At 47.8% G+C, this 26,674-nt stretch overlaps 1 long non-coding RNA gene across 1 annotated transcript; it reads left to right on the top strand.

The window, feature by feature from the left end:
• The first annotated feature begins 1,665 nt into the window (after positions 1-1,665).
• On the top strand, positions 1,666-13,158 carry LOC121042795 (uncharacterized). The gene is made up of 3 exons (XR_005796450.1): positions 1,666-1,815; positions 12,475-12,602; positions 12,804-13,158. It is a non-coding gene; the product is annotated as an uncharacterized LOC121042795 (long non-coding RNA).
• The last annotated feature ends 13,516 nt before the right edge of the window (positions 13,159-26,674 follow it).

The raw sequence follows: 26,674 nt of genomic DNA, 5'->3' as shown, positions 1-26,674 counted from the left end.
CATCGCCTGGTGAACAGACAAACATATTGCATAATGTTCACAAAACAGAAAACTCCCTAGCAATAAAAAGGAATGAACTATTCATTTTATTTTTACTTCAGGCTAATCAAGTGAGGCAGCGGGCGGGGAGAAGAAAGAAAGAAACCTGTCACTGGTTGTGACAATTCATTATAAAGACCACTGTACTTGAACTGGCCGGGAAGAGACTCTTGATAATAGCAACAACGTGGGTGAATTTCAAAAGCATTACACCAAGTCGGGGAAAAGAGAATAGAACACAAAGGTTATAATACTGTATGTTTCCGTGTGTATGAAATTCTGGAAACAGCAAAATTGTGATAATGGGAAACAGAGCACTGGCTTCCAGGGGCTGGCGTGGAAGGGGGGTATTGACTGCTAAGGGGAATGCGGAGAGAGAGTGCAGGAGGGACAGAGAGAGAGAGAGGGAGACAGAATCCCAAGCAGGCTCCTCACTGTCAGCACAGAGCCCAATGCAGGGCTCGAACTCACAAACCATGAGATCATGACCCAAGCCAAAGTTGAAACCAAGAGTTGGCTGTTTAACCGACTGAGCCACCCAGGTACCCCTTATTTAGTTTAGTTTAGTTTAGTTATTTTAATTTAATTTTACTTTACTTTATTTTTTAAATGTTTATTTTTGAGAGAGAGAGGGACAGAGTGCGAGCAGGGGAGGGGCAGAGAGGAAGAAACAGAATCTGAAGCAGGTTTCAGGCGCACAGCTGTCCGCACAGAGCCTGATGCAGGGCTCCAACTCACAAACCTTGGGATCATGACCTGAGCCGAAGTCAGACGCTTAACCGACTGAGCCACTCAGGTGCCCCTCATGATTTATTTAAGTAACCGCTACACCCAATGTGGGGCTCGAACTCACAACCCCAAGATCAAGACTCTCATGCTCTTCTGAGTGAGCCAGCCAGGCGCCCCCGGGGGGGAAACTTTTTAGGGTGATTATGCTCAACATCTTTACCGCAGTGGTGGTTGCACAATTACATGTGTAAAACAAAGCTCATCAAATTGAACACTTAAAATTGGTAAGTTTTTGTTGTATGTAAATTATACCTTTCGAAAAAGTGACCTTGCCCCCAAATGAAGCATGCGTCATCCCCAGTCCACAGCTGAAGAAACTGAGGCATATAGAAGGTAAGGAACATGCCTAAGTCACAGAACTAGCCGGTAGTGGGGCTGGGATTCAAACACAGGTGTCCATTTGAGTCCGTGGCTCATCTTTTTTCGTCTGTTTCGCTTCCTTCCTTGCTATTCATTGTATAAATAATTATTAAAGAATTGTATCAAAAGCACTTAAAAACTAGCAGAACAGGACCTGTATTATGAAGGCCCCTTGCCCAAGAATGTCTGGTAGTCTTCCCCTTGTGATTCTTACTCCGAAACCCTACCCTCACCTGGCTTCGTTTGGAGGCAGTACACCCGCACAGGGCGTGTGTGTCCTCCCTCTGGGACTGTCGGGTTTCTCGAAGGCGCTGCCGTGCCCACACTGCCTGCCTCGCCCTGCACCTTCTCCTCAGATCCAAGTCTTAGCTTCCCTTACCCCAGCCTCGAATTCACCCCATCCCATGTGCAGCATTTACACTTGTATTTACCAGCTCCACGTGTTTGTTCTTATTTATCTTGTTCTTTCACCTGCAGGCCTACAGAGTCCCTAACTAAGCCAGAAGCGTTGTGGAATGCTGCTGATCGGGTCTGGGTGTCCCCGACTCCCACCTCACATTGCCCGAGACGACATCTTTGACACGCCTAGAGCTCCAGTTTGGATCGTCTAAGCTCAAATTGGTTCAGGTGAGCCAACCTTTATTAGGTGTCCACTGGGTCTTAGGCCTGTGAAGCTGCCATTACCCATCAGCGCCGTGCGCGTGGTAACAGGAGTGCGAGTAAGGCCCAGGCTACGACAGTAGATGGCGCGGTCTCCGGGGGGGGGGGGGGGGGGGAACACGTGATAGAGGGAAGTGTGGGGAGGGAGCTGTCTTCACAGAAGAGGTGACCCCTGTGTTGGGTTTGAGTGATGGAGAGGAGATGTACAAATTCCTGGGAATATCCGCCCAAAAGCATGGAAGCATCCATGAGTGCACGTGTCTAGCAGAGGCTGGTACTGTTGGGTACAGAGGCAAAGGGACAGGGCGGGAGCTGAGGGCCAGAAGGTAGCAGGAGCCACACAAGGGCAGGCTCCCGACGCAAGAATCGGGAGCCAGGTGGGGTGCCTGGGTGGCTCAGTCAGTTAAGCGTCCAACTCTTGGTTTCGGCTCAGGTCACGATCTCAAGTTTTTGAGTTCGAGCCCTGCGCTGGGTTCTGTGCTGACAACTTGGAGCCTGCTTGGGATTCTCTGCCCTCCTTTTTCTCTCTGCCCCTCCCCAGCTCTATTTATTTCAGTTATAAATAAACTTAATCAAAAATATAAAAATAAAGGAATCAGGAGGCAGGTGTGCTGTTACCAGGTGAGCTGTTACCAAATAGGAGCAGACTCTGGCCCAAGTACAGGATGCAAAGTGATAAAGGGAGCATGTATGAGCTTTGACTCTGTGTTAGGCACTTGTAATCACTTGACGTGTGTTAGGTCACTAATCCTCACAAGCCTCTCAGGTAGTAAGACCATTGTTAGGCCCATTTTACAGATGAGGAAACAGAGGCCTAGAGAGGGTAAGTAATATGTCCACAATTTTTTTAAATTTTGTTTTTTTAACATTTATTCATCTTTGAGAGACAGAGAGAGAGAGAGTGTGAGTGGGGGAGGAACAGAGAGAGAGGGAGACACAGAATCTGAAGCAGGCTCCAGGCTCTGAGCTGTCGGCACAGAGCCGGATGCGGGACCTGAACTCACTGGCTGCGAGGTCATGACCTGAGCCGAAGTCAGAAGCTTAACCGACCGAGCCACCCAGGTGCCCCCACAATTTGTTTTTAAGATGCGAACCCAGGAAGTCTGACTCAAGAGCCCAACTTTAACCACTTTGCTACTCTTGTCCCAGAAATATTGGAAGGACTTCAGTTATTTATTTATTTATTTTTATTTTTTAAAGCTCATGTATTTATTTTGAAAGAGACAGAGACAATGGCAGGGGAGGGGGAGAGAGAGAGGGAGAGAGAGAATCCTGAGCAGGCTCCGTGCTGTCAGTGCAGAGCCCGACGTGGGGCTTAAACTCACAAAACCATGAGATCGTGACCTGAGCTGAAACCAAGAGTCAGATGCTTAACCGACTGAGCCACCCAGGCGCCCCAGGACTTCAGTTTTTTAAATGCCTCCAAATAGCAGTAGGCCGATCAGAGGGAGCAACTAGAGTGTAGGCAAAAATTTTAAATAAGGGAAATAAACCAGTCTCAAAATACCAAGGCGGGAGGTATTCCCCCCCCCCGAAAAATAGCAAGATATTTATAGACCTCTTAGTATCTGGAATAGAGGGTTATCATCTGTAGAAGATTGTAATTTACAAATATCATAAAGTAGAAATTCGTTGATGACCCTTTAAGGCAATGCTGCTCAGATTATGCCTTCCGAGCTGGGTTTCAAGCGTGTCTGGAGGGAGGTGGCATCTTCCTGGGCCACAGCTACCTTTTCTCCCAGAGAGGACCCAGCGGTCCCCTCGTGCCTGTACCCAGATGTTCAGGACACAGAGGGGACACCCATGAGACCCAACACCCAGGCTCAGAACGTATGTGAGTCACAGCATTCCTTTTGACCACTGGCATCTTCAAGGTCATAATTAACATCCTGTTGCTCATGAACAAAGTCCGGATTCCTCAGTTTGGCCTTCGCGGTCACCCACAACTACCTTTCCCAGTTCACCGGTCCCCACACCCCCTCGTCTCCCTCTCAGCTGTCCTGTCAAACAAAATCCGACCCATCTCTCCAGCCTCAGGTCAAGGACAACCTGGTCATGCCCATGAGAGGCAGCCTCTCCTGGGGGTGGTTAGTGCCTACTGGCAACATGCCTCGCTCCCAGAGGGGCAGGACTGGGTCATGCACAGGCTTGCATGCCCCCCAGGGACCAGGACTGGCCCTGACATAGACTGGGCACTCGTTAAATATTCGCTGAACGACTGCCGGGTTTCCTTATTTTTTCATTTCCTCCAATTCCTGAGAACCTTCAATTCCAGAAATCTCAAATGAGTATCTGTCACACATTGAAAAGACACACAGAGGGGCGCCTGGGTGGCGCAGTCGGTTAAGCGTCCGACTTCAGCCAGGTCACGATCTCGCGGTCCGTGAGTTCGAGCCCCGCGTCGGGCTCTGGGCTGATGGCTCAGAGCCTGGAGCCTGCTTCAGATTCTTGTCTCCCTCTCTCTCTGCCCCTCGCCTGTTCATGCTCTGTCTCTCTCTGTCCCAAAAATAAATAAACGTTCAAAAAAAAAAAATTAAAAAAAAAAAGAAAAAAAAAAAAAGAAAAGACACAGAGAAGGTATTTCAGAGCTTCTCTCCATGACCTGGTCTAGAACGTGGTATCTCACTATTGGGAAGTTCATCCTGCTGTTTAATTCAGCTTCTCCAGCCACACTGTAGGCTGATTTTTGTTGTTCTTGTTCTTGTTATCACCTCTGTACTTTGGAGAACAGCTGGTGCCCATATTTGGCATAACAATTTTTGGTAGACCTTAGAATTCTGTCACATGATCTGCTATCACACAGGGTAGCGTGATGTCCCTGAACAGAACCCCATAAGGTGGAAGCCTCCACACGGCATGACGAGCGCACACGCATCATAGTCCTGTTTTTCTCTAATCAAGGCCTCCTGTGCATTTGAAGGTTCTATGAAATTAACTTTCTCCTTCCTGGTTAAATAATCTCTGTTCCCCCCAGAGATTATTTCTGGCCTTATCCAATGTTTTCAAGTTGAAATAGAAATAAATATTCTTGTAAGGGTCTAAGGAAACTTCTAAGTATATTAAATCCTGTGTGTACCTGTATGATGTGTGTGTGTGTGTGTGTGTGTGTGTGTGTGTGAGAGTGAGAGAGGGGTGTGTATGTGGGGTGTGTGTGTTTGTGATGGGTGTGTACGTGGGGTGTGTGTGTGTGTGTGTGTGAGGGGTGTGTATATGGGGAGGTGTGGGTGTAAGTGAGGGGTGTGTATGTGTCTGTCTGTCTGTCTGAGGGAGACTGAGAGATTATTGAGCTGTCCTTCTAAAGATCAGGTTACGGTATAAAAATACTAAACTAGGGGCGCCTGGGTGGCTCAGTCGGTTAAGCGTCCGACTTCAGCAGTCTGCGAGTGTGAGCCCCACGTCGGGCTCTGGGCTGATGGCTCGGAGCCTGGAGCCTGCTTCCGATTCTGTGTCTCCCTCTCTCTCTGCCCCTCCCCCGTTCATGCTCTGTCTCTCTCTGTCTCAAAAATAAATAAATGTTAAAAAAAAAAAATACTAGGGGCGCCTGGGTGGCTCAGTCGGTTAAAGCGTCCGACTTCAGCTCAGGTCACGATCTCGCGGTCCGGGGGTTCGAGCCCCGCGTCGGGCTCTGGGCTGATGGCTCAGAGCCTGGAGCCTGTTTCCGATTCTGTGTCTCCCTCTCTCTCTGCCCCTCCCCCATTCATGCTCTGTCTCTCTCTGTCTCAAAAATAAAGGTTAAAAAAAAAAAAATACTAAACTAGTCTGAAGTTTACCGAACATGCGGTAAGCATTTGGAAATCCGCTTAAGTACTTGGAATCTTCTAACAGCTGGGCCCTCTGTCATTTTAGCTCCAGGAAATTGATCAAAGACCATCAATTAGCCCTTTATGGGGTCACTTCAGTCTGGCCTCAGAGCAACAGATGTGGAAAGGGGCGAGAGAGCAGTGTTTCCCACAGAGTGTGAGCTTGGCATTTTTCACTTTTGAGAGCTACTTGAAGATTCCTAGGTGTGACTTTCCTGGCACGGACTCAGCGATTCTTCGCTGCCTGGATCAATCCTAAAGGAGTGGCGGGTTTTGGTTTTGCATTTGTGCTTTAGGTACAGTCTTCATCATTGTCCACACGTGCACACACACCCACAATTTCATCCATGGTAAAATCTCAATCATTGTCTCCATTCTCTCTCTCTCTCTCTCTCTCTCACACACACACAAACACACACACACACACACACACTCATCCATCGTGGTGCTTCACTCAAACTGGTGAATGTGCTGAGGATGAGGCTTGCCTTCTGCTCTCTTCCAAGGAGAGCCGCTTTGAAACAACCCACCAGGACATTAGAACAAACCCGCTTTTGTTTTATCCAGCAGATGGCGCTGTGCACCACACTCTGCTGGGCCATCTACCGGTAACGTCGAGGGACTCGACAACCTCAGGGAGGTTGTTCCTCCAAAGCCTGGAGTTAGGGCGAGGCTCCACTCTGATCCACTCTCCTCTCCTCTGCAATCTTATAGACATTATGCATCCACCACAGCCGTCACTGGATCCTAAAACGTATAAAAACTGCTTCCTGCTAATACATTCATTCAGGAACCTTCCAGTGAGTGTCCCCTGTATGACAGGTGCAGTTCTCAGAGCTGGGGGTATGGGGGTGAGCAAAGCAGATGACTAAATGATGCCCACAGCCCGTGAGACGATGAAAACATACAAATAAATCTGTCACGTAACGTAATCTCAGCCATCAGTCGTACTCGGAAGAGAAAATAAGCAGGTTCTTTCAGTGGGCTGGTCTGAGAAAGCCTTTCTGTGGGGTGACAGGTGAGCAGAGGCCTGAATGATTCACAAAATGTGGCTCCAACCTCCAGGGCACCTGAGAATGACCTGAGGAGCTTTTCAGCACCCCTGAGGTGTGCTGACCTAATTGGTCAGGGCCAGGGTCGGGGCGCTGGGGGTTTGAACTCTCCCAGGTGGTCTTAATGTCCAGCCGGGGTTGAGAACCATTGACTGTCAATACCTCAGCAGAAAATCAGGGGCGCCTGGGTGGCGCAGTCGGTTAAGCGTCCGACTTCAGCCAGGTCACGATCTCACGGTCCGTGAGTTCGAGCCCCGCGTCAGGCTCTGGGCTGATGGCTCAGAGCCTGGAGCCTGTTTCCGATTCTGTGTCTCCCTCTTTCTCTGCCCCTCCCCCGTTCATGCTCTGTCTCTCTCTGTCCCAAAAATAAATAAACGTTGAAAAAATTAAAAAAAAAAGAAAATCATGCCCCTTGGTAGAGTATTTTCCTGTAACTGAATGAATAGGGTTCCATGATAGGATTCAGAAAGGTGTCAGCGACTCTTCTCGCTGCTGCTGACTGACATATGGCGGGCTGCATCCTGGAGGCCTTGGGTTGGGACTGGACCGGTGGTGACACTGTCCCAGGCGGCTCCCTGAAGTCCAGCCAAGCTGGGCGGCCGAGCTCGCTCCGCCAGCCAGAAAACACACCTGACCCTGCCAGGCCTCCGGGCCATGGAATCATCTTAGAAAGGATCCCTCTCCTACCCCCATGTGAGTACACTTGGGTGCCCTACCTGGGAGCGGAGGACCCTCCTACCACCTGTCTGTCTTAAGGTAGGGAGCACGCTTTCTGCTGTCCAGGTGACCACCTTAAGCTGCTTCTCCTACAACTACACCTCTCTGGCCTTGTACCTAACTCCCTGCCTCTCCGCCTTCTGCTCTGGAATTCATCAAGAGTCTCAGGCTAAACACAGAGGACAAACCAGTGGCTGCCAGAGGGAAAGGGCGTGGGGAGTGGGCAAAATGGGTGAAGGGGAGAGGGAGATACAGGCTTCCAGTTGGGGAATGAATAAGTCACAGAAATAAAAGGCACAGCATAGGGAGTAAAGTCAGTGACACTGTAAGAGCATTGTATGGTGACAGGTGGTAGCTACACTTCGGGCGAGCATAGCCTAACTTACAAACTTGTTGAATCACTATGTTATACACCCGAAACTAATGTAACTTTGCGCGTCAACTACACTCAAATAAATAAATGGGGAGGGGGAATCTTTAAGGGAAAGGGGCTCTCGGGACTAGATTCTGGAACTATTGAGTGGGCCCAGGTGTGCTCTGGGAGCCTCATGGACTCCAGCCCTCAGCTGCTGACCGTGACATGGGTCCCATCTCCACTGGTGCCCAACAGTGAGCTGCCTTGGAGAGCATTTCCTTGTTTCAGACAAGCTGGAGGTTGTCTTTCCCTTGTCTGAAATGCTGGCCAGGAATGGCTCGCCACATCCACCTTCCTGAGACTCGTGCTCCAGGGCAGATCTTGCCCTCAGACACTGAAGTGCTCAAGGAGGCGAGCGGAGGATCTAGGCTGAGAACAGACATACTAAAGAGAACCCTCGGGGCACCTGGGTGGCTCAGTCAGTTAAGCTTCCGACTTCAGCCCAGGTCACGATCTCACGGCTCGTGGGTTTGAGCCCCGCTTCGGGCTCTGTGCTGACAGCTCAGAGCCTGGATCCTGCTTCAGATTGTGTCTCCCTTTCTCTCTACCCCTGCCCATGCTCTCTCTCTCAAAAAATAAATAAACGTTAAAAAAGAGAGAGAGAGAGAGAGAAGAGAACCCTCTGTAATGAGATCTCCATGGTATTTGTCCTGGGGCCCAAGGCCACAGTTCTCTTTCTCTTTATTTTTAATCATAGAAAATTCAAAGCAAACACAGGAGTAGAAAGAATTGTAAAGTGAAACCCCAGGGACCCCGTCATCCAGCTTCAATAGGTTGTCATCTGTCATCATAACTCTAGGAGCCGGGGATAGGGAAGTACAGAAGGTTTCAGATAACATGTCATGGTACCCATAAATATGTCAGAGGCACATCTTTAACAGATAGCATTTTCAACACGCTCACCATGCATTTATCACCTAATGCCACAGTAGTTCATATTCATATTTCCCTGTTGTCTTTATTTATTTATTTTTTTTCAACTTTTGAGTGGGGGTGTAGAGGGAAAGAGAGAGGGGAGACTCTTAAGCAGTTCCATGCTCAATTAGGAGCCCAACACAGGACTCACTCCCACGACCCTGGGATCATGACCTGACCCCAAATCAAGAGTCGGATGCTCAACTGACTGAGCCACCCAGGCGCCCCGCCCTATTGTCTTGAAGGTCAGTTTACTCAAACTGAGAACAAATTGTTCCTTGATACGGGCAAATATCGTATTCATTTTCCATTTAACCCACTTCCAACTCCCCAGTTCTTGTTGGGTGAGGAGCAGGAAGTTAGGTAAGAACATTGACAGTGACTTGAGAGGTTTAGTGGAAGGCACGTGTGGGATCTGGATGAGCCTTCTCTTCCCTGCTCTCTGAGGGAAAGACAAGCTTACTTGTTATGAGCCTTAAAATTCACAGACAGTGATCTGTTAAGTACTCATCAAAAGCAAATAAGCATTATTACATAAATCCCCAACAGTATTTCGCTATATATATAAAAAAAAGGTATTAGTTAAGCTCTATTCTCTGATGTGAAAAGTCAACTGAATCACTCAGATAATTCTTAAGAAATGCATTCAATGTTTAATGGCCTTGTTCTTAAAAGAGATACCCTCCCCCACCCAGTCGAACCACTCTTTTGAGTTTAGAAGTGTTATTTAACAAAAACAAAATCCACTGTTCTTCCCTCCGTCGGTCATTAGAAGATGGTCTTTAGCTCTTGGTTACTTTTCATTCTTTTCCCTGGAAGAGGTTCCCCTTAGAAAGGAAGGGAGAGTAAATCCAAGAGTGCAGGGCGTTAACAGGGATCTAGTGGAGGGTAGAATGCTAAATTGTAACTTCTCGCCGGGCAGAAGAAGATTTTGCTATATTTTATTTATTAGGTTGACTCCTTTGTTGATACAAATCCCATGAGATGTTGTAATCTCTTAGCTATGCTTTAGAGGAAGGTTTTAGTCTCCTTCTGCTACTGTAACACATTGGTCAAACTCAGTGGCTTAAAACAACACACATTTATCACGGTATGGTTCTAGAGATCAGAAATCTAAAATGAATTTTACAGCACTAAAATCAAGATGTTGGCAGGCCTGATACTTTCTAGAAGCTCTAACCGAAAATGCGTTCCTTGCCTCTCCCAGCTCCTAGAGTCTGCCCACATTCCCTGGCTCGTGGTCCCTTCCTCACATCACTCAGACCACTTGCTTCTGCATCACATCTCCTGCTACCCGCCCTGGTCTCCTGCCTTCCTACTATCAGGATCCTTGTGATCATGTTGGGCACCCGCAGGTCATTAGGATGATCTCTCCATCTCAAAATCTTTCATTTAAACACATCTGCAAAGTCTCTTTTTTGCCATATATGGTAATATTTACAGTTCAGGGGATCAGGATTTGGGCACTGCTTAAGGGAAGGACTGAGCTGTTGAAAATCCAGGCCTCATAAACCACCCCAGAACTCTCTCTTCTTTTAGTCTTCTTGGGGGTGGCCGGTTGACAGTCACATACACTGTACTCTGGGAAATCCAAAGCTGGTCATTTGTTGAAGGGTAGAAATTTGTGGTCTCCGAAGCAGATAATATGCATTTTCTCCCTTGTGAATCAAAATTGTTCAAAACTGTGAGTATCCATAGACAACTATTGAGATATCATCATCAAATAGCTTCAGTCTTGGACTTCTGTGGTTTCTATGGGGTTGTGCAAACATTAGGTACATTTGCCATCCCTCTCAAATTGGGGCAGGGTCTAGGACTGCTTTGACCGTGTCCAGGCCTTAGGAGTCAGACAGCTTTCACTTCCTGGCTCCCAGAACACTGGATCTGGAGGCCTAATCTTCCACGTAACAAGTCCAACAACCTTGCTGGGGAGATTGCATGGAGAGGTCTGGAGGTTGCTGAGAGAGGAAGAAAGCCACAGCCTCCCAGCTATCCCTGCCAGGGCACCATTTATGTGAGCAAGCTGTCGTGGATCTTCCAGACCAGCTCGCTCCGGCTGAATACCACCGAATGACTCAGTCTACACCACAGGCAGAAGAACCACCTTATCAAGTCCTCTCTGAATTCCTGATCTACAAAATTGTGACATGCAAGAAAGCGGTTGTGGTGTTAAACCTCTAGGTTTAAGTCTGTTCTGCAACAATTCGATGACCAGACAGAATTTGGTGGCCACTACTCACACACGGTGTGCTAGTCACTCTCTAGAGGGGCTAAGGGTAGAAACGGAGGGGGCAGCCATCCCCAAATCCCAATCCACAGTATCATCAGAGGGTGTAGATTTGGACCTTTCCTGTCTACATAGCGAGAAACTGATGGATTGACTCATCTCCGAAGTGAGGATCATGGCAACAAAGAGTCAGAGTTTTTTTGGAGTGACAAATGGAATAAGAAGAGTTTTGTAATCTGAGAAGGCCTATCCGGATGTCGTACTTAGTAGTGGTAGTTATAGTAACGGTGTTAGAGGAGAATTAAATGGAGAATAGTCATTCTCTGCTTGTTTAATATTGTCTCCAAGGGTGGGTGTTGATAACAGGTTTCGAGCAATATGATTTTGCATCATAACTCATTTTCACTGTTGAGAAGGAAGAAAAGGACAAGGGAAGAGGAAAACAAGTTATTATTTTTTTCCTCCCAGAGAGTTTGGGACCTAGAGTGTTACTTGCTGATGTATTACGTAATTGTAGATTATGTAATTTGTGGACACATGTATTCTCTTCCTGTCCTGAGCTGACCCTCCCCTCTCTTGCTTTCTCTGATCCCCGTGCAATTTTCTGTGTATCCTGCCACTACAATAGAATGAAAATGTATTTTTTAGACCTCAGCTGAGCCTGTGACTGCCCATTTAAAACCAATTGCCCTTCAGAAAGTTTGATCAAGCCTTGTACAAACAATGATTAAAGAGCTGGAGCGGAATAAGTCGGCCTCTCCAGGGAAGACAGTTCATGCAATCAAGGCATGAACTTGAGCCCAGAAAAGAGCCAGCACATGTAGTGTCTTTGCAGACATTTCAAGTTTAGTCTGTCCATACTGAGGTCTGCAAAAGATTAGAAGCTGGAAGTCTAGGCCTGTCAGGAACCAGACCCACACAGCCTCTGGGACCAGAGGCCTTTGGTCACAAGATACGGGAGCCTCTTCTCAAGCAACTGAGACAGAACATGCAAACACGTATTTCTGTCTTGTAGAGTAAGATTCCTGGGCCGGATGTCCATTTTCAATTTTAAAAACTGGCTTAGAATTCTCCCTGTGTTCTTAGCCATAAGAAAGGCTTTGCTCACTGTTGACTAGCCTACCCTGATGGAAAACAAACAGAATGTTAGGTTTTGAAAACAATACAAATCAGACTTCCCTGCCGGACCACCCTGTTTAAGGACAGCAGGAGAGATCCAGGTGACTTTTCTGTGCTTGAGGTTTTCACCTTTTCACTGCGAGAGTTGCTCTGAGTACGGTTAGCACAGCTCTTGTGAGGTCAGGGTGCCATCTTCCAAAGACAGGACCCCTTATTTTGAAAGAAACCGGCTGCATCCTAGGCCAGATATTGGAAGTCAGAGACCGGAGGGCATCCCACGGCCTGGAGAGAAGGGGAGATTGCCAATACTGTGTTTCCCGGTGGTGAGCTGTGTTTGTTCAGGCGGAGAAAGGAATGAAAGTGTTCCTTTCTCCCGATAAGGTGAAATTTCTCCAGACCAAATTCCCTGGCACCCAGTGATTATACCTCTGAAGCGGCCAAGCCCACAGCACACAGGAAGCAACAGTGACGTGCCCTGGAGAAGACACAGGTGCTACTGAACGGAGACGGTGAGGGCGGAAGGAGGGGGTGGAAGCTCACCCCGGGGATCCAGCGGGAGCTGGGGACGCAGGGCTGCACACGGGCACACTTGACTTTGCCATTGGTGTGTGCCTTTGGCGAGTCCTCTGACGACTGTAAATTACGTTCCTCATTGGGAGAATGGGGATATCGTCTATTTCATGGATTCTGGGTGAGAGTGCCTGTTGCAGGTCATGTTCATGGCACAGGACGAGGGAAGAGTGGGGCCGCTGAAACATAAGAAACCGGTGAGACTGAAGTCATCGATACAAGTCATTCCCAGCTTGGGGGCAAGGATGGGGCTTCTGTGCAAGGCTTAGGGCCTCAGTCGGGATTGCTCTGGGATCCAAGGAGCTGGTGGTGAGTGGTCCTGAGTCTCTGCGGGGTCATTAACCTCTTCAGCTGTGCCACGAGGCAGGCAGGGCCTGGGACTGCAGGCCATAACAGAGCTGACACCCACGGCAGGCTGTGCACACTCTCCGTTCTTTTTATTTTAAAAAAATTGTTTTAATGTTTATTTATTTTTGAAAGAGAGACAGAGTACGAGATGGGGAGGGGCAGAGAGAGAGAGGGAGACACAGAATCTGAAGCAGGCTCCAGGCTCTGAGTTGTCAGCACAGAGCCCGACACAGGGTTTGAACTCATGAACCACAAGATCACGACCTAGGAGGAAGTTGGATGCTTAACTGACTGAGCCACCCAGGGGCCTCCATACCCTCACTTCTTTTTTTTTTTTTTTTTAATTTTTTTTTTTTTCCAACGTTTATTTATTTTTGGGACAGAGAGAGACAGAGCATGAACGGGGGAGGGGCAGAGAGAGAGGGAGACACAGAATCGGAAACAGGCTCCAGGCTCTGAGCCATCAGCCCAGAGCCTGACGCGGGGCTCGAACTCACGGACCGTGAGATCGTGACCTGGCTGAAGTTGGACGCTTAACCGACTGCGCCACCCAGGCGCCCCCATACCCTCAGTTCTTAATGAAGGCTTGTAGCAACCCAACTCGTCTCAATTCCAGGTTATGCCGCTTTCCCAATCTTCATGTACCCATCTGGCAAGCTTTCTTTGTTTTTTTTAATTTAATTTTTTAAATTTACATCCAGGTTAGTTAGCGTATAGTGCAATAATGATTTTAGGAGTAGAAGCCAGTGATTCATCCCCCACATATAACACCTAGGGCTCATCCCAACAAGTGTCCTCCTTAATGCCCCTTACCCATTTAGCCCAACCCCTCCAGCAACCCTTCCATCAACCCTCAGTTTGTTCTCTGCATTTAAGAGTCTCTTTATGTTTTGCCCCTCTCCCTGTTTTTATATTATTTTGCTTCCCTTCCCTTATTTTCATCTGTTTTGTATCTTCAATTCCACGTATGAATGAAGTCATATGATATTTGTCCTTCTCTGACTAATTTCGCTTAGCATAATACCCTCCATGTTGTTGCAAATGGCAAGATTGCATTCTTTTTGACTGCCAAGTAATAGTCCATTGTATATATATATATATCATGTCTTCTTTATCCTTTCATCTGTCGATGGACATTTGGGGTCTTTCCATAATTTGGCTATTGTCAATAGTGCTGCTACAAACATTGGGGTGCAGGTGCCCCTTCGAAACAGCATACCTGTCTGTATCCCTTGGATAAATACTTAGTAGTGCAATTGCTGGGTCCTAGGGTAGTTCTATTTTTAACTGTTTGAGGAACCTCCATACTGTCTTCCAGGGTGGCTGCACCAGTTCGCATTCCCACCAGCAATCCATCTGGCAAGGTTTCACCCATGAAGACTCACCCACTCTGATGAAAGTTGGACTTTAAATGAATATTTGGAAAGGGATTAGGTGGCAGGTCTTCATTTCCCATTCCTTTTTTGCAGCTGGTATTCCAAGTCACCAGTCACCAAAATAAGCCTGCTTTTTTACTTTAAGCCAAAAATTTCTGTTGATAGACTGATGGTGTACAAATGGTGACCTTTCTGGATTTGCAGAATTCTTTGAATACATTATTTATTAGCTCACAGGTGCTGCATAGAGTTGTAAGATAGACGTCGAGAAGGCCAAAGAAGAAAATGCTAAAGGAAATTCTATTTGTGATAGGAGCTTCACAGGATTTCTAAATATGTTGTGAAACCTATATTTCGGCGTCTGCCTCTGCAATGGCCATGGATGTTAGGGTAAACAAGTAAACAACTTGGCTTCACTTTTATCGTTTTGGGGAAGTCTAGCTTATTCAGGGGGAAAAGGGCCAATAGCAAGAAATAGTATCTTTGCAATAATGCCTTTTCCAAATGTTTTGCATTTGCTCATCCGTGAGATAATTGTGACAACCTTGTGATGGAGCAGGAGTTAGGTATGGTGTCAACATCGACACCTGCGGGAACAAAGTCAGAGAGCTGGCAGAGGTCACAATGACAGTGACAGAGAAGGGTTGGAGCCAAGGTTTCCTGTCGGCCTCTTACTGATGAAAGTTTGAAAAATGTTCTTTCTTTTATTATGAAAGTAATACAGGGGCGCCTGGGTGGCTCAGTCTGTTGGGCGTTCGACTTCAGCTCAGGTCATGATCTCACCGCTGATGGGTTCGAGCCCCGCATCGGGCTCTGTGCTGACAGCTCAGAGCCTGGAGCCGGCTTTGGATTCTGTGTCTCCCTCTCTCTCTGCTCCTCCCCTGCTTGCACTCTGTCTCTCTCTCTCTCTCTCAAAATAAATAAACATTAAAAAATAATAAAATAAAAGTAATACGTACTCATGAAAAAAATTAGAAAATAGAGAAAATTAGGGAACAAAAATTACTCCCAATTCTACCACTCAAACACCATTATTGTTAACATCTTTGATCCAGAAGATAAAGGACTTCTGTGTGCTCCCCGCTACACGCTCAGGTATGCAGTGAATACCTGCTCTTAGCAGTCTTACACTAATTGAACTGTCATACAGATCCTTGCTTGGCATTCAGAGAGACAAGTGGCTGTCTACTCAGTATGAGCTGAGCGGCACCAAAAGAGAGCCAGTTGTGCCCACTCCCTTCCTCTGGGACCATTATTAAGTCACTTCTTAGGCTAAGTAACCATGTCTCCAGAAAGCAGGTCCCTATTAGTTGTAGTTAGGTCTTATGAGATGAGTAACCCATTAGCATCCGTGAACAGAGACCGGTTTCTCAGATTAACTGGTTCAGAACAAGACTCTGATGGAAGGGAAGGATGGGTAATTGTTTGGTTTTTTTTTTTAACAAATTAAATGCATTATTTACTTGTTTATTTTATTTTTATTTATTTTTATTTTTTAAATTTACATCCAAGTTAGTTAGCATATAGTGCAACAATGACTTCAGGAGTAGATTCCTTAGTGCCCCTTACCCATTTAGCCCATCCCCCTTCCCCCAACCCCTCCAGAAACCCTCTGTTTGTTCCATATTTAGGAGTCTCTTCTGTTTTGTCCCCCTCCCTGTTTTTATATTGTTTTTGCTTCCATTCCCTTGTGTTCATCTGTTCTGTGTCTTAAAGTCCTCATATGAGTGAAGTCATAGGATTTTTGTCTTCCTCTGACTAGTTTCACTTAGCACGATACCCTCTAGTTCCATCCATGTAGTTGCAAATGGCAAGATTTCATTCTTTTTGATTGCCGAGTGATACGCCATTATACATATACCACATCCTCTTTATCCATTCTTCTGTCAATGGACATTTGGGCTCTTTCCATCCTTTGGCTATTGTTGATAGCGCTGCTATAAACATGGGGGTGCATGTGCCCCTTCGAAACAGCACACCTGTAGGATGGGTAATTGTTAAAACTAGTGTGAGGAGTGTTTTCAAAGCTATAACAGGGGCGGGTGGTCTCTCTGGTCGATGACACCTGACATTCTACTGCTGCTGTCATCATCATATGACAGGACAGATGGTTTTCCAAAGATGGAGATATCTATCTCATACAGCATGTCCTTCTTACGGTGCGACGGACACCCAGTCACTGAGAGGTAGAGTCTGTTTCCTTTCCCTTGAGTCTAGGCACGAGCCTGTGACTGTGCTGACTACTGGGGAATGGCGGAAGTGAAACTGTGTGACTTAGGCTGCTAGATCCCAAGAAGGGTAAAGCTTCCACTTGGTGCTTGCATTTCTCTCTCTTCTTCCCTTCCCCGCCATCTTCTCAATGTTCACTTCTGGAATCCAGCCACCATGCAGTGAGGAAGCCAAGACTAGTCCAAGTAGAGAGATCACATGGAGAGGAACTGAGACCTTCGGCCAACAGGCAGCACCGACCACCAGACACGCAAGTGAAGGAGCCTTCAGAGGATCCCAGCTCTCAGCCTTCAAGGCTTCCAGCTGAGGCCCAGCACTGCAGAGCAGACACAACAAGTTATCTCCATTCTGCCTCGGCTGGATTTCTGACCCACAGAACCCATAAGCGTGATGGGTAGCTGTTTATGCCACCGAACTGAGGGGGTAACTGTTACATAGCCATAATACTGGCACATGCATCTAAATGAAGAAAGACACCTACCCAAGAAATCAGATGCTCGCTTTGTAGAAACGTTATCAGTAGCTTCTGACCCTCATGCTATAAACCCTGCAATCTAAGAGCGAAGACAAATGCCCCGCCCAAGTTCACCTTCCTTGCATCTTTACTTGACTAATTCTCCACTTCACCCCTTCCCCGGGTCAGAGGTGCTCTAGCCAAAGTTATCTGGGGACCATATGGTTCCTGTAGAATCCACCCTTTATCTCTCTTCTTCTAGTGTCTCCTCAGTGTGGAGGATGGTAGAACTTTGGAGGAATGGGACACATAGGCTTGTATGAGGGGCAGCAGGTCAGAGGTTCAGATGTACAGTCTTTAGACACATGCTCCCAAGAGTGTGTGGTTGCTGTCATGTCCAATATTTGTAACCCAGCCCAAAGTAGTGCATGTTCAAGATTTTTTTAAAAATCCAAGTCATGCAGAGAATGAGAAGTAAATGTTTTCCTATCCCCTCTTCCCACGCCAGCAGTGGGCACAATTAGCCCTGGGTGGGACAGTGCTAGCACTGGGAACCATACCCCCTCGCTTCAAATCCCTGCTCTGTGAGGGGACTAGCTACGTGACTTGGGCCCCAGTTCCCTCATGTGTACAATGGGGACAACTTATCCCCTAAGTCGTGAGTTGCTGCGAGAGTTACACGAGCTAATAGAGGTAAAGCACTTAGGACAGGGTCTGACGCACACAGTCCTACTCGGGATTAATCATTCCTACCATTACTGCTGCTGTTAGTATTATCATCATTCCTCGTAGGGTTTTCTGTGGCCTTAATGGGTTCAGGAGATGGAAGGTATTGGGAGGAACCTAGAGTTAGGGAGAAGGACTCCCAGACCATAGGGTGGCCGCTGTGGAATGTAGTGAACACCCTCCACGTCTCCTCACTGCAGCCCCTTCAGGGCTGGCTAAGCCCTGGACGCCTCTGCCAGGTGTCTCTAACCACACTTTCTAGTTGGTGGTAGAGTAAGAGGCTAAAATGTTGCTACAAGAAAAGAGGGAGGCCCAAGCTGGCCCAATCCTGACGGTTTGGGAATCCCGAGAGGTTGTGAGATGAAAATGTATTCACCTGGCCCTTTTTTTTTTTTTTTTAATTTTTTTTTTTCAACGTTTATTTATTTTTGGGACAGAGAGAGACAGAGCATGAACAGGCGAGGGGCAGAGAGAGAGGGAGAAACAGAATGGGAAACAGGCTCCAGGCTCTGAGCCATCAGCCCAGAGCCCGACGCGGGGCTCGAACTCACGGACCGCGAGATCGTGACCTGGCTGAAGTCGGACGCTTAACCGACTGCGCCACCCAGGCGCCCCCCACCTGGCCCTTTTAAGCAAGGGCTCCCTCCAGCTTTCATCTTTGGAATTCTGTGAGGTTGTCACACATCTGGTGCCTCCTGCCCCTACCCACATGGTTGTTGGAGGTGAGTGTTGCACGTGTAGGCATTTGGTAAATGTGGCCAAATGAATGTGCCTGTGATCTGTTCCCAAGTACCTGGCAGAGGGGGCAGAGTCTTCGGTTTTCTCCATGTAAGAGGCCTCAAGGGGCAGTCAGCCTGGGCCCACTGATAGATAAGTCATCTCATCTCTTGAGTGGAGTATGGTTCGGGACCCAGAAATTTTCTTTTCTGTATCAGTTTGGATGCTTTTGGTAGCAAACAATAGAAAAACCTGACCAAAAGTAGCTTCAATATGAAGAAAAACTAACTATTTCACCGGACCAGATGCAGAGGGAGGGAGGCCCTGGGTTGCTAGCTCTGGGACTGACAAGGGCATCAGGAACTCAGGAGATTTTTCACCAAGGAAAACTTTCCCATGGTGCATCCCCTTCCCTCCGATTTTATCTTACATCTCGTTGGTCAGAGGTATGTCACATGACCATGCCCAACCCAGTCATTGGCAAGAGGAGTGGAGTTACTATGATTGTCTTAGACTAATTGGCATTCATCTGAAGACCTGTCCAAACGAGCAGGCGTGGGGAAACAGGGCAGAAAGGCGTGCTGCAGATAGGTAGTGGATGACTTCGCTTTCTTATTCCAGAAAGCTCTCTTCAGTGGCACATGCAATTTAACAAGATAATATTCAACAGGATTAAGTGATGAGGATGGAGAAAACAAAAACGGAAACAAGGATACAGAAGGTGAAGCCTGAAATACTATCGAGTAAAAAAACTGCATGCCACAACATCCTCTAGGCTTGCGAAGCGTAGGCCATGCATGTGGGTTCAGTAGTCAATGCCAGGAGGGTTTGCCTAAAGTTGCAAATGGCGGCTTGTGGGCCAAATGTGGCCCACTGATATGTTGTTTGGGTCCTTCCAGTACTATTTGTTTATGTTCCAGTTGGATGGTCGCCAACCTTAACAAATTGAGACATTTCCTATTGTTGGAAAGCATTTCTGGCTTCTCTTTAAAAAAAACAATCAGAAGATGTGGAAGGTACAACAATACTGGGCCTGCCTTCCCAGACGGCAGCATCAGCTGGAGCTGACAGCTCCCCTCTGAAGGACACACGTGCTCTCAGTTCTCACGTGGCCCACCCAGCCCACGCTCCTCATGGGAAATGCCCCATGGGCCTCCAAGTGTGTGAGCCCAGAGTTAGCTGACAGGGTCCCTAGGATAGTAGCCAACCAGTTCCTCAGGAGAATGTGGGTATCCCAACCCTAAGCCTGGACCTCACACAGGGACCATTGGGATGGGATGAGCTCCCCCACCTCACCTCACTGCAGAGCCCTGGAAAACTCTCACAGACTGTTTCTTATTAAGGCTTTCTACACAAACCAGGGGGCAAAGATGGGGGTGGGGGGCACACGGACAGATAAGGAGAGGGGCATGGACGCGTTCCACCACGTAGGGATCACTTTCCAAAAGAAAGCTTCCAAAGGTGCTTCCAGTTTGAAGAGGGCTGGACTGAGGGCAGAAGAAGAATCTGTCTCAATAGTTTTGAGATTAAAAGGAATAGGAAGAGGTTTGGCATGAAGACTGGATTTGGAGAATGATTCTCACTGTAGAACAGTCTTACAATCTGTCTCTATTTGGAACCTCTGATAGTTCCCTCCAGAGTTAAAGAGGCCTTAGATTCTAAGGCAAGAATTTTTCAGTCATGTTACTGCAAATGTGAAACTCTTTCTCCAGAAACAGGTAAAGAGGTCCCCAAGCAGATGCGCACACAGACGGGGCTTATCTGATTTCCTGTCCATCCATGCCCACACACTGCAGGCTCTCTGGAAAGGTTAGATAATGACAGTGACTCAAGAAGCCAAGAATGTGAATTATGTGACATGCAGCCCGGATCTGACCCATATATGGTTATTGTTCAACCCACCAGAGCAGCCTGGAAATGAGCCGCCATCTTGCTTTTTTTTTTTTTTAAGTTTATTTATTTTTGAGACAGAGACAGAGCATGAATGGGGGAGGGGCAGAGAGAGAGAGAGGGAGACACAGAATCGGAAGCAGGCTCCAGGCTCCGAGCCATCAGCCCAGAGCCCGACGCGGGGCTCGAACTCACGGACCGCGAGATCATGACCTGAGCTGAAGTCGGACGCTCAACTGACTGAGCCACCCGGCGCCCCCATCTTGCTTTTGAAAAGGGGGAGTTTTGCAACACATTTGTGTCTGTGTAATAAACAGTTTGTTGGAGAGAGAGGCAGATAGAGACAGACAAGAGAGATTAGACCGAACCAAAAACCTGCTTTTGACTCCCTGCAGCATGCACGCACCGCATTACCACTTACCCCCCAATCTGTGCTACCTGGTCTCCATCAGAATGGTAAAGGCCTGCAGTGGAACCAGAGCAGGAAACCAGAGCTAGGATGTTAGCTAAAGCAACTGGAAATCCATTATAGCATTATATGCTTCACTGAGCTCCTTAACCACAGAGAAGCAAGCACAGGATCTACCGCCATGATGTGACAAGTGGGGACAGCTGCTGTCCACCTAGACCTCGAGGGCAGGGAGAGCAGGGCCTGAACTGCTGCTGGGATCTAGCGGGTCAAGGAGAGGAAAGAACAGAGACACTCAGAAGAGCTTAAGTGGATGTGGCCACCCTCGTGTTAACAAGATTTTGCCAGGATTGAGCCCCTTGAGGAAGAGGAAAAGCCCACATCATGTGGAGATAGCAGACGACCAGAGACCTGGGGCTCTGGAGAGAGACAGCTTGGCTTTGAAACATGGCTTTGCCCTGTATGATCTTGTACCACCCATTTAGCCACCCTTTGCCTCGGTTTCCCTACCTTTGAAACGGGTATGAGACTAGCCCCTTAGAGGAACCACGAAGAATTGTTATGAAGACAAAATGAGACTACATAGGTAAATCTGGACCCAGGGCTGGACACAAAGTACCCATATAATGTTGGTTTACTCCTAGCCCCCTCCCAAAAAATGACTGAAATTGTCATATAAAATACAAAATGTATCCCTGACTACAATCAGAAAAAAACAAGACGTCAAATGAGGAAATACCCTTGACCTAGCTTGATAGACTGCAACTCAAATTTCAGAGTTCACTAATGTGATTTCAAAGAGGCCTAGCATTTTTCAGCAGAGGAGGGAAAAATCAAGTTAGAAAGTGTTCATTCCATTTCCACCATGTGCCTATCACTACAGGGGGGAAAGGGTAGAATAATAATTACATAATTAGTACCAATTTGCATACCAAGTACTGCCTACGAATGATCTGTGTTCTACGCTATCCTTCAAGCTAGAGATCATCCCTACTTTAAAAATGAGGAAATGGAGGGGCGCCTGGGTGGCTCAGTCAGTTGAGCGTCCGACTTCGGCTCAGGTCATGATCTCGTGGTCCGTGAGAGTTCAAGCCCCGCGTCGGGCTCTGTGCTGACAGCTCAGAGCCTGGAGCCTGTTTCGGATTCTGTGTCTCCCTCTCTCTGACCCTCTCCCCAGTTCATGCTCTGTCTCTCCCTGTCTCAAAAATAAATAAAGGTTAAATAAATAAATAAATAAATAAATATGAGGAAATGGAGACACAGAGAGGTTAGGCAACTTGGCTAAGGTCACAGGATCTGGGATCGGAACTCGGGTCTGTGGGCTGCCACTGGTGAAGGTGATGTTAATTACCGAGTGCCTTCTGGATGCCAGGCAATGTGCCGACCTCTCCTTCCATTGCTTCGTTTGCTCTTTTCACACCGCTGCAGTGGGGCAGGTATTAGGGACAACTATTATGCCCATTGTACAGATGGGGAAAGATTAAGTGACGAAGGGTCACAGTCACATAGAGGAAGTGTCACGTGTCTGCCCTAGGTCACGGTGGCCCAAAGCCCAAGCACTTACCTCTGTCTTAACAACAGCAAGAGGCACAACCGGTCACAACACAAAACTCTGCATAATTACAAGGGCCCTTGGTTTGTGTGAACAGCCTGACTTTGGGAAGAGATTTTATTTTTTTCTCAGCACTACAAATGGTTATTAGCAAACACTCTCTCCTAGGAAGATGTATTCAACGTGCCTGCCAAGGAGGTTGTTCTCAACCTCTCATGGTGACCTAATAAACCCAAGGTCATGGGAAACCTCGTCTCTAAGAACATGTAGCTGAAAGAACAAGACATACTAAAGTAGCTTGGATGTAGCTTGAACTTTACCGAGAGAACACTTGAGTGATTTTATATGAACTAATTACAAGACCTAAGAGCATCCTGAGGGGTGCCAGCCTTATTTATAATTAACGCAGGTAAGTCTATGATTTGTGAGTCCTATGTTTATGGACAGCATCAGTGAATCATCCTCCAACTACACAACTTTTTTCCACAGACCCAGGGGAAAGGGAATTCTCAAAAACCGGGGTTTTCACCCCACCTCTTCCACACCCCTTCTTCTTATCAATCCCCAACCCTTGTTTTTTAAGAAGTCAAAACACTTTTTACTTCTATAAAGAGAAAGGTATGGTTGACCCCTAATGTGTGCTATCCGATGTGATAGTCACAAGCTACATGTGGCTAGTAAAGTATAAGTTAGTTAAAATTGAGTAAACTTGAAAATTCAGCCTATCAGTCACACTAGCCACATTTCAAATGCTTCATAGCTCTCCGTGGCCAGTGACTCTCACTATGGACAGCAAAGATCTAGAACATTCCCATCGCGCAGGAAGCTCTATTGAATAGTCCTGATCTACAAGCTCCAATGTGAGGCGTAGGGCTTCTCCTCGGGTGACTGTTTTTGCTTGGACTTCCCCGGAAGCAGACTGGGGGGCAAGTGGTTTATCTGAGAAGTACAGGGAGCACGGGCAGGGAAGCGACCCAGAGAGAGGGGCAGGCAGCGAATCACCTGCTTGAATGTGTGGTGAAACTGAGAGATGGTGTAAAATAACACATCTCCAAATTATCCTTTCCAAAGAGAGGGGGCTGGGGCATTTGTACACCGCTCCAGAGAACTGCTCCCAAGGCTCAGAGTTTCCTAACGCTTTTTTTTTTTTTTTTTTTTAGGAAAAATTCCATAATGTTTGTTTCTTTTTGAGAGACAGAGAGAGACAAAGCGTGAGTGGGGGAGGGGCAGACAGAGAAGGAGGCACAGAATCTGAAACGGGCTCCAGGCTCTGAGCTGTCAGCTTGAACTCACAAACTGTGAGATCATACCTTGAGCTGAAGTCGCACGTTTAACTGACTGAGCCACCCAGAAGCCCCGTTTCCTAGCACTTCTGATCTACGTGCAGGTGGGCAGAGATTTCGGAGGTTGGGCAGGGGTGGGAGGAGAAGCCCCTAAGTTCAGAGGCAGAGACTTGCAGTGGATGTTAACAAGAGCCCCCAAATTCTGAGAGATATGGATGTGGCATAACACTGACTGCTATACGAATGCTTAAGGGTCACATCCTTCCCAGAATTTTGCCTAGAACATTACGTCCATGACACTTCCCTGATGTTGGCACTGAAGGTCTCACATCCTGGGAAATTCCTCAGTCCCAGGAAAACTGGGACAGTTGGTGCCTTAGTCCATTCAGGCTGCTCGAACAAAATACCACAGCCTGGGTGGCTTATACACAACAGAAACTTCTCATAATTTTGGAAGCCGAAAGCCGAAGACCGGGGTGGCAGCATGGTCAGTTGAGGGCCCTCTTCCAGGTCACAGACTTCTTGTATCCTCACATGGCACAAGGGGGCTTGGGAGCTCTCTCATTGGGTCTCTTATATAAGAACACTAGTTGCGGGGCGCCTGGGTGGCGCAGTCGGTTAAGCGTCCGACTTCAGCCGGGTCACGATCTCGCGGTCTGTGAGTTCGAGCCCCGCGTCAGGCTCTGGGCTGATGGCTCGGAGCCTGGAGCCTGTTTCCGATTCTGTCTCCCTCTCTCTCTGCCCCTCCCCCATTCATGCTCTGTCTCTCTCTGTCCCAAAAATAAAAAAACAAAACAAAACAAAACACACTAGTTGCATTCGTGAGGGTGCTAGTCTTATGGTCTAAGTACCTCCCAAAGGCCCCACCTCCAAATACCATCTCATTGCAGATTAGGATTTCAACATATCAATTTGGGGGTAACACAACCTATCAGACCATCGCACTTGCTCACCCCAAATTTAGCAGACGCGGTTGAACAGTGGCAGGGTGTTCAGGAAGAGGGGGGAATCAAGATTTGATTAATCGTGGGGGCTGCCAGCACCTGTGAAAGGGAACAGAGGGGAAGCTGGTTTTGAAGATACGATGGTGCCATCAGTTTGGGACAGATGGCATGGGAGGTGTCTTTGGGGCATGTAGGCAGAGGAAACTGGGCGTGGTGAACGTCACCCTGGGAAAGAAATAGCTCCATCTGCTATGACCAGGAATCCTTCCTGATGAGCACTTTGCTTTCCCTTGATCCCAAGCCACATACTTGTCTAGAATACCAACTTAAAACTTTGTGACCGTCGCCTGAAATGGTTATGAAGGCCACTCTGGCACTCAGGAAGCAGTATGCCACGAATGTCTAGGATTTGTTCCTCGATGCAGCCGTCTGTCACCTAGCAGGGGACAGGCAGGGATCTGAGCGCAGGGAAGGTCTGATGGCCACTGTCGGTAAAGTTGCAAATACAAGTGTCCTTGCATGAGGGAACCACACCAGGTGGTGGGAGGTTGTGCCTACGGCCAAAGGGTGGGATGGGAGCGGATACCTGGGAGGTGGGAGGAAGGCTCTACGAGCAGGGAGGGCTTGGAGAAAAAGAATGAAAATCGTTTGGTACCAAGCTTGACAGCTATATGAGAGGCCTTAACACTCAAGCCCCCCCTTCACTGATTTGCCCAAGACAGACTCTGGTGGCTCTGGTCAACCTCCCCTCTCCCCCCGCCTCCCACCCCCTTTACTTTGATGCATCTTCTCCATGGTAACTGCTCCCGTTTTCTAACAACCCTGACATGCTTTGTTTGGCTTTCTGGGCACCCTTAAACCAGCCAGGGCGATACACTCATTGTTGTTAACACAGTAGATCACCTTCTACTACTTCACACTTACTACCTTGCTTGATCCCCACAGTCACCTGGCAGATGAGGACTTTCGTTGCCATCTTCGTTTTTACGAAAGACGAAACTGAAGCACAGCGAGATTTAGGCAACCTGCCGGAGTCACTCAGCTGGCAAGTGGTAGAGCTGGTGCGTGACCAACATGATGTCAGTGACTAGGGAGCTGGAGAGAGGTGTCCCAGCGCGGGCCCTCAGCCCTGCAGCCCTCTCCTTCCCAGCCTGCAGATCCTGGAGAACAGCCTCTGCCCTCCCAACCGCACGGCTCCACTTCCCTAGCTCTAGCTGATGATGCCCGCGGTCCCCTGCCTTTCCCACCTCTCTCCTGGGCTCCTTCTTCATCCCACATTTATTTTATTTTATTTTTAAGTTTATCTATTTGAGAGAGAGATACGGTGCCAGTGGGCGGGGAGGGAGGGGGTTGGGCAGAGAGAAAGGGAGAGAGAGAATCCCAAGCAGGCTCCACCCTGTCAGTGTAGAGCCCAACGTGAGGCTCAAACCCGTGAACCATGAGCTCACAGCCAGAGCCGAAATCAAGAGTCGGACGCTTAATCGACTGAGCTACCCAGACGCACCTCACCCCACAATATCATATTAATGATTGAACGGATCAATACCTTTACTCCTCTCCTTCAGAAAGCATAGTCCTTTTTAGGCAGCTATGTACTGTGCTACATCCTAACCTGGGTTGGGAGTCAGGGACCTGAATTTGACACAAAGCATTGTCTCTTTTCTGTGTGTTTCTGGTTGCTTCCCATCATTGGGTCTCCCTGGCTTCCCACATCTAAACAATTAGTTGTTAACTTGGTTGGTGTTTTTCGGCACAGACAAAGGATATCAGAACCATGGGGTGTAGGGGGTTCGGGACTGCTTCTAGCTGTGTCGTTCAGGCTGTCCTTGGTCACCTTTATCAAAATGTATCTGCCCTGTGTTGCCTTTCCCCCAGACCTCTGCCTTCTAGATGACACAAAGCAAATCTGACAGGTACCTCCCCCAACCCTCTGTGTTTCCAAATGTGACCCCCCCCCACCCCCAGTTAGAATCACCACTTTAGAAGGGTTCCTCCTCCTGATCGAAGTGTGTTTCATCCTGTTAGAGGGCTGGGTGGAAAAAAGATTGTGAATCACTCATGGTTCCAGATGATCTTTCAGATC

Source organism: Herpailurus yagouaroundi, unplaced genomic scaffold (assembly GCF_014898765.1).
Source record: "Herpailurus yagouaroundi ecotype Mexico unplaced genomic scaffold, PumYag 186, whole genome shotgun sequence".
In the NCBI taxonomy this organism is placed as follows: domain Eukaryota; kingdom Metazoa; phylum Chordata; class Mammalia; order Carnivora; family Felidae; genus Herpailurus; species Herpailurus yagouaroundi.
The sequence above is the reverse complement of the archived record's forward strand: the minus strand, read 5'-3'. Positions and strand labels throughout refer to the sequence as shown.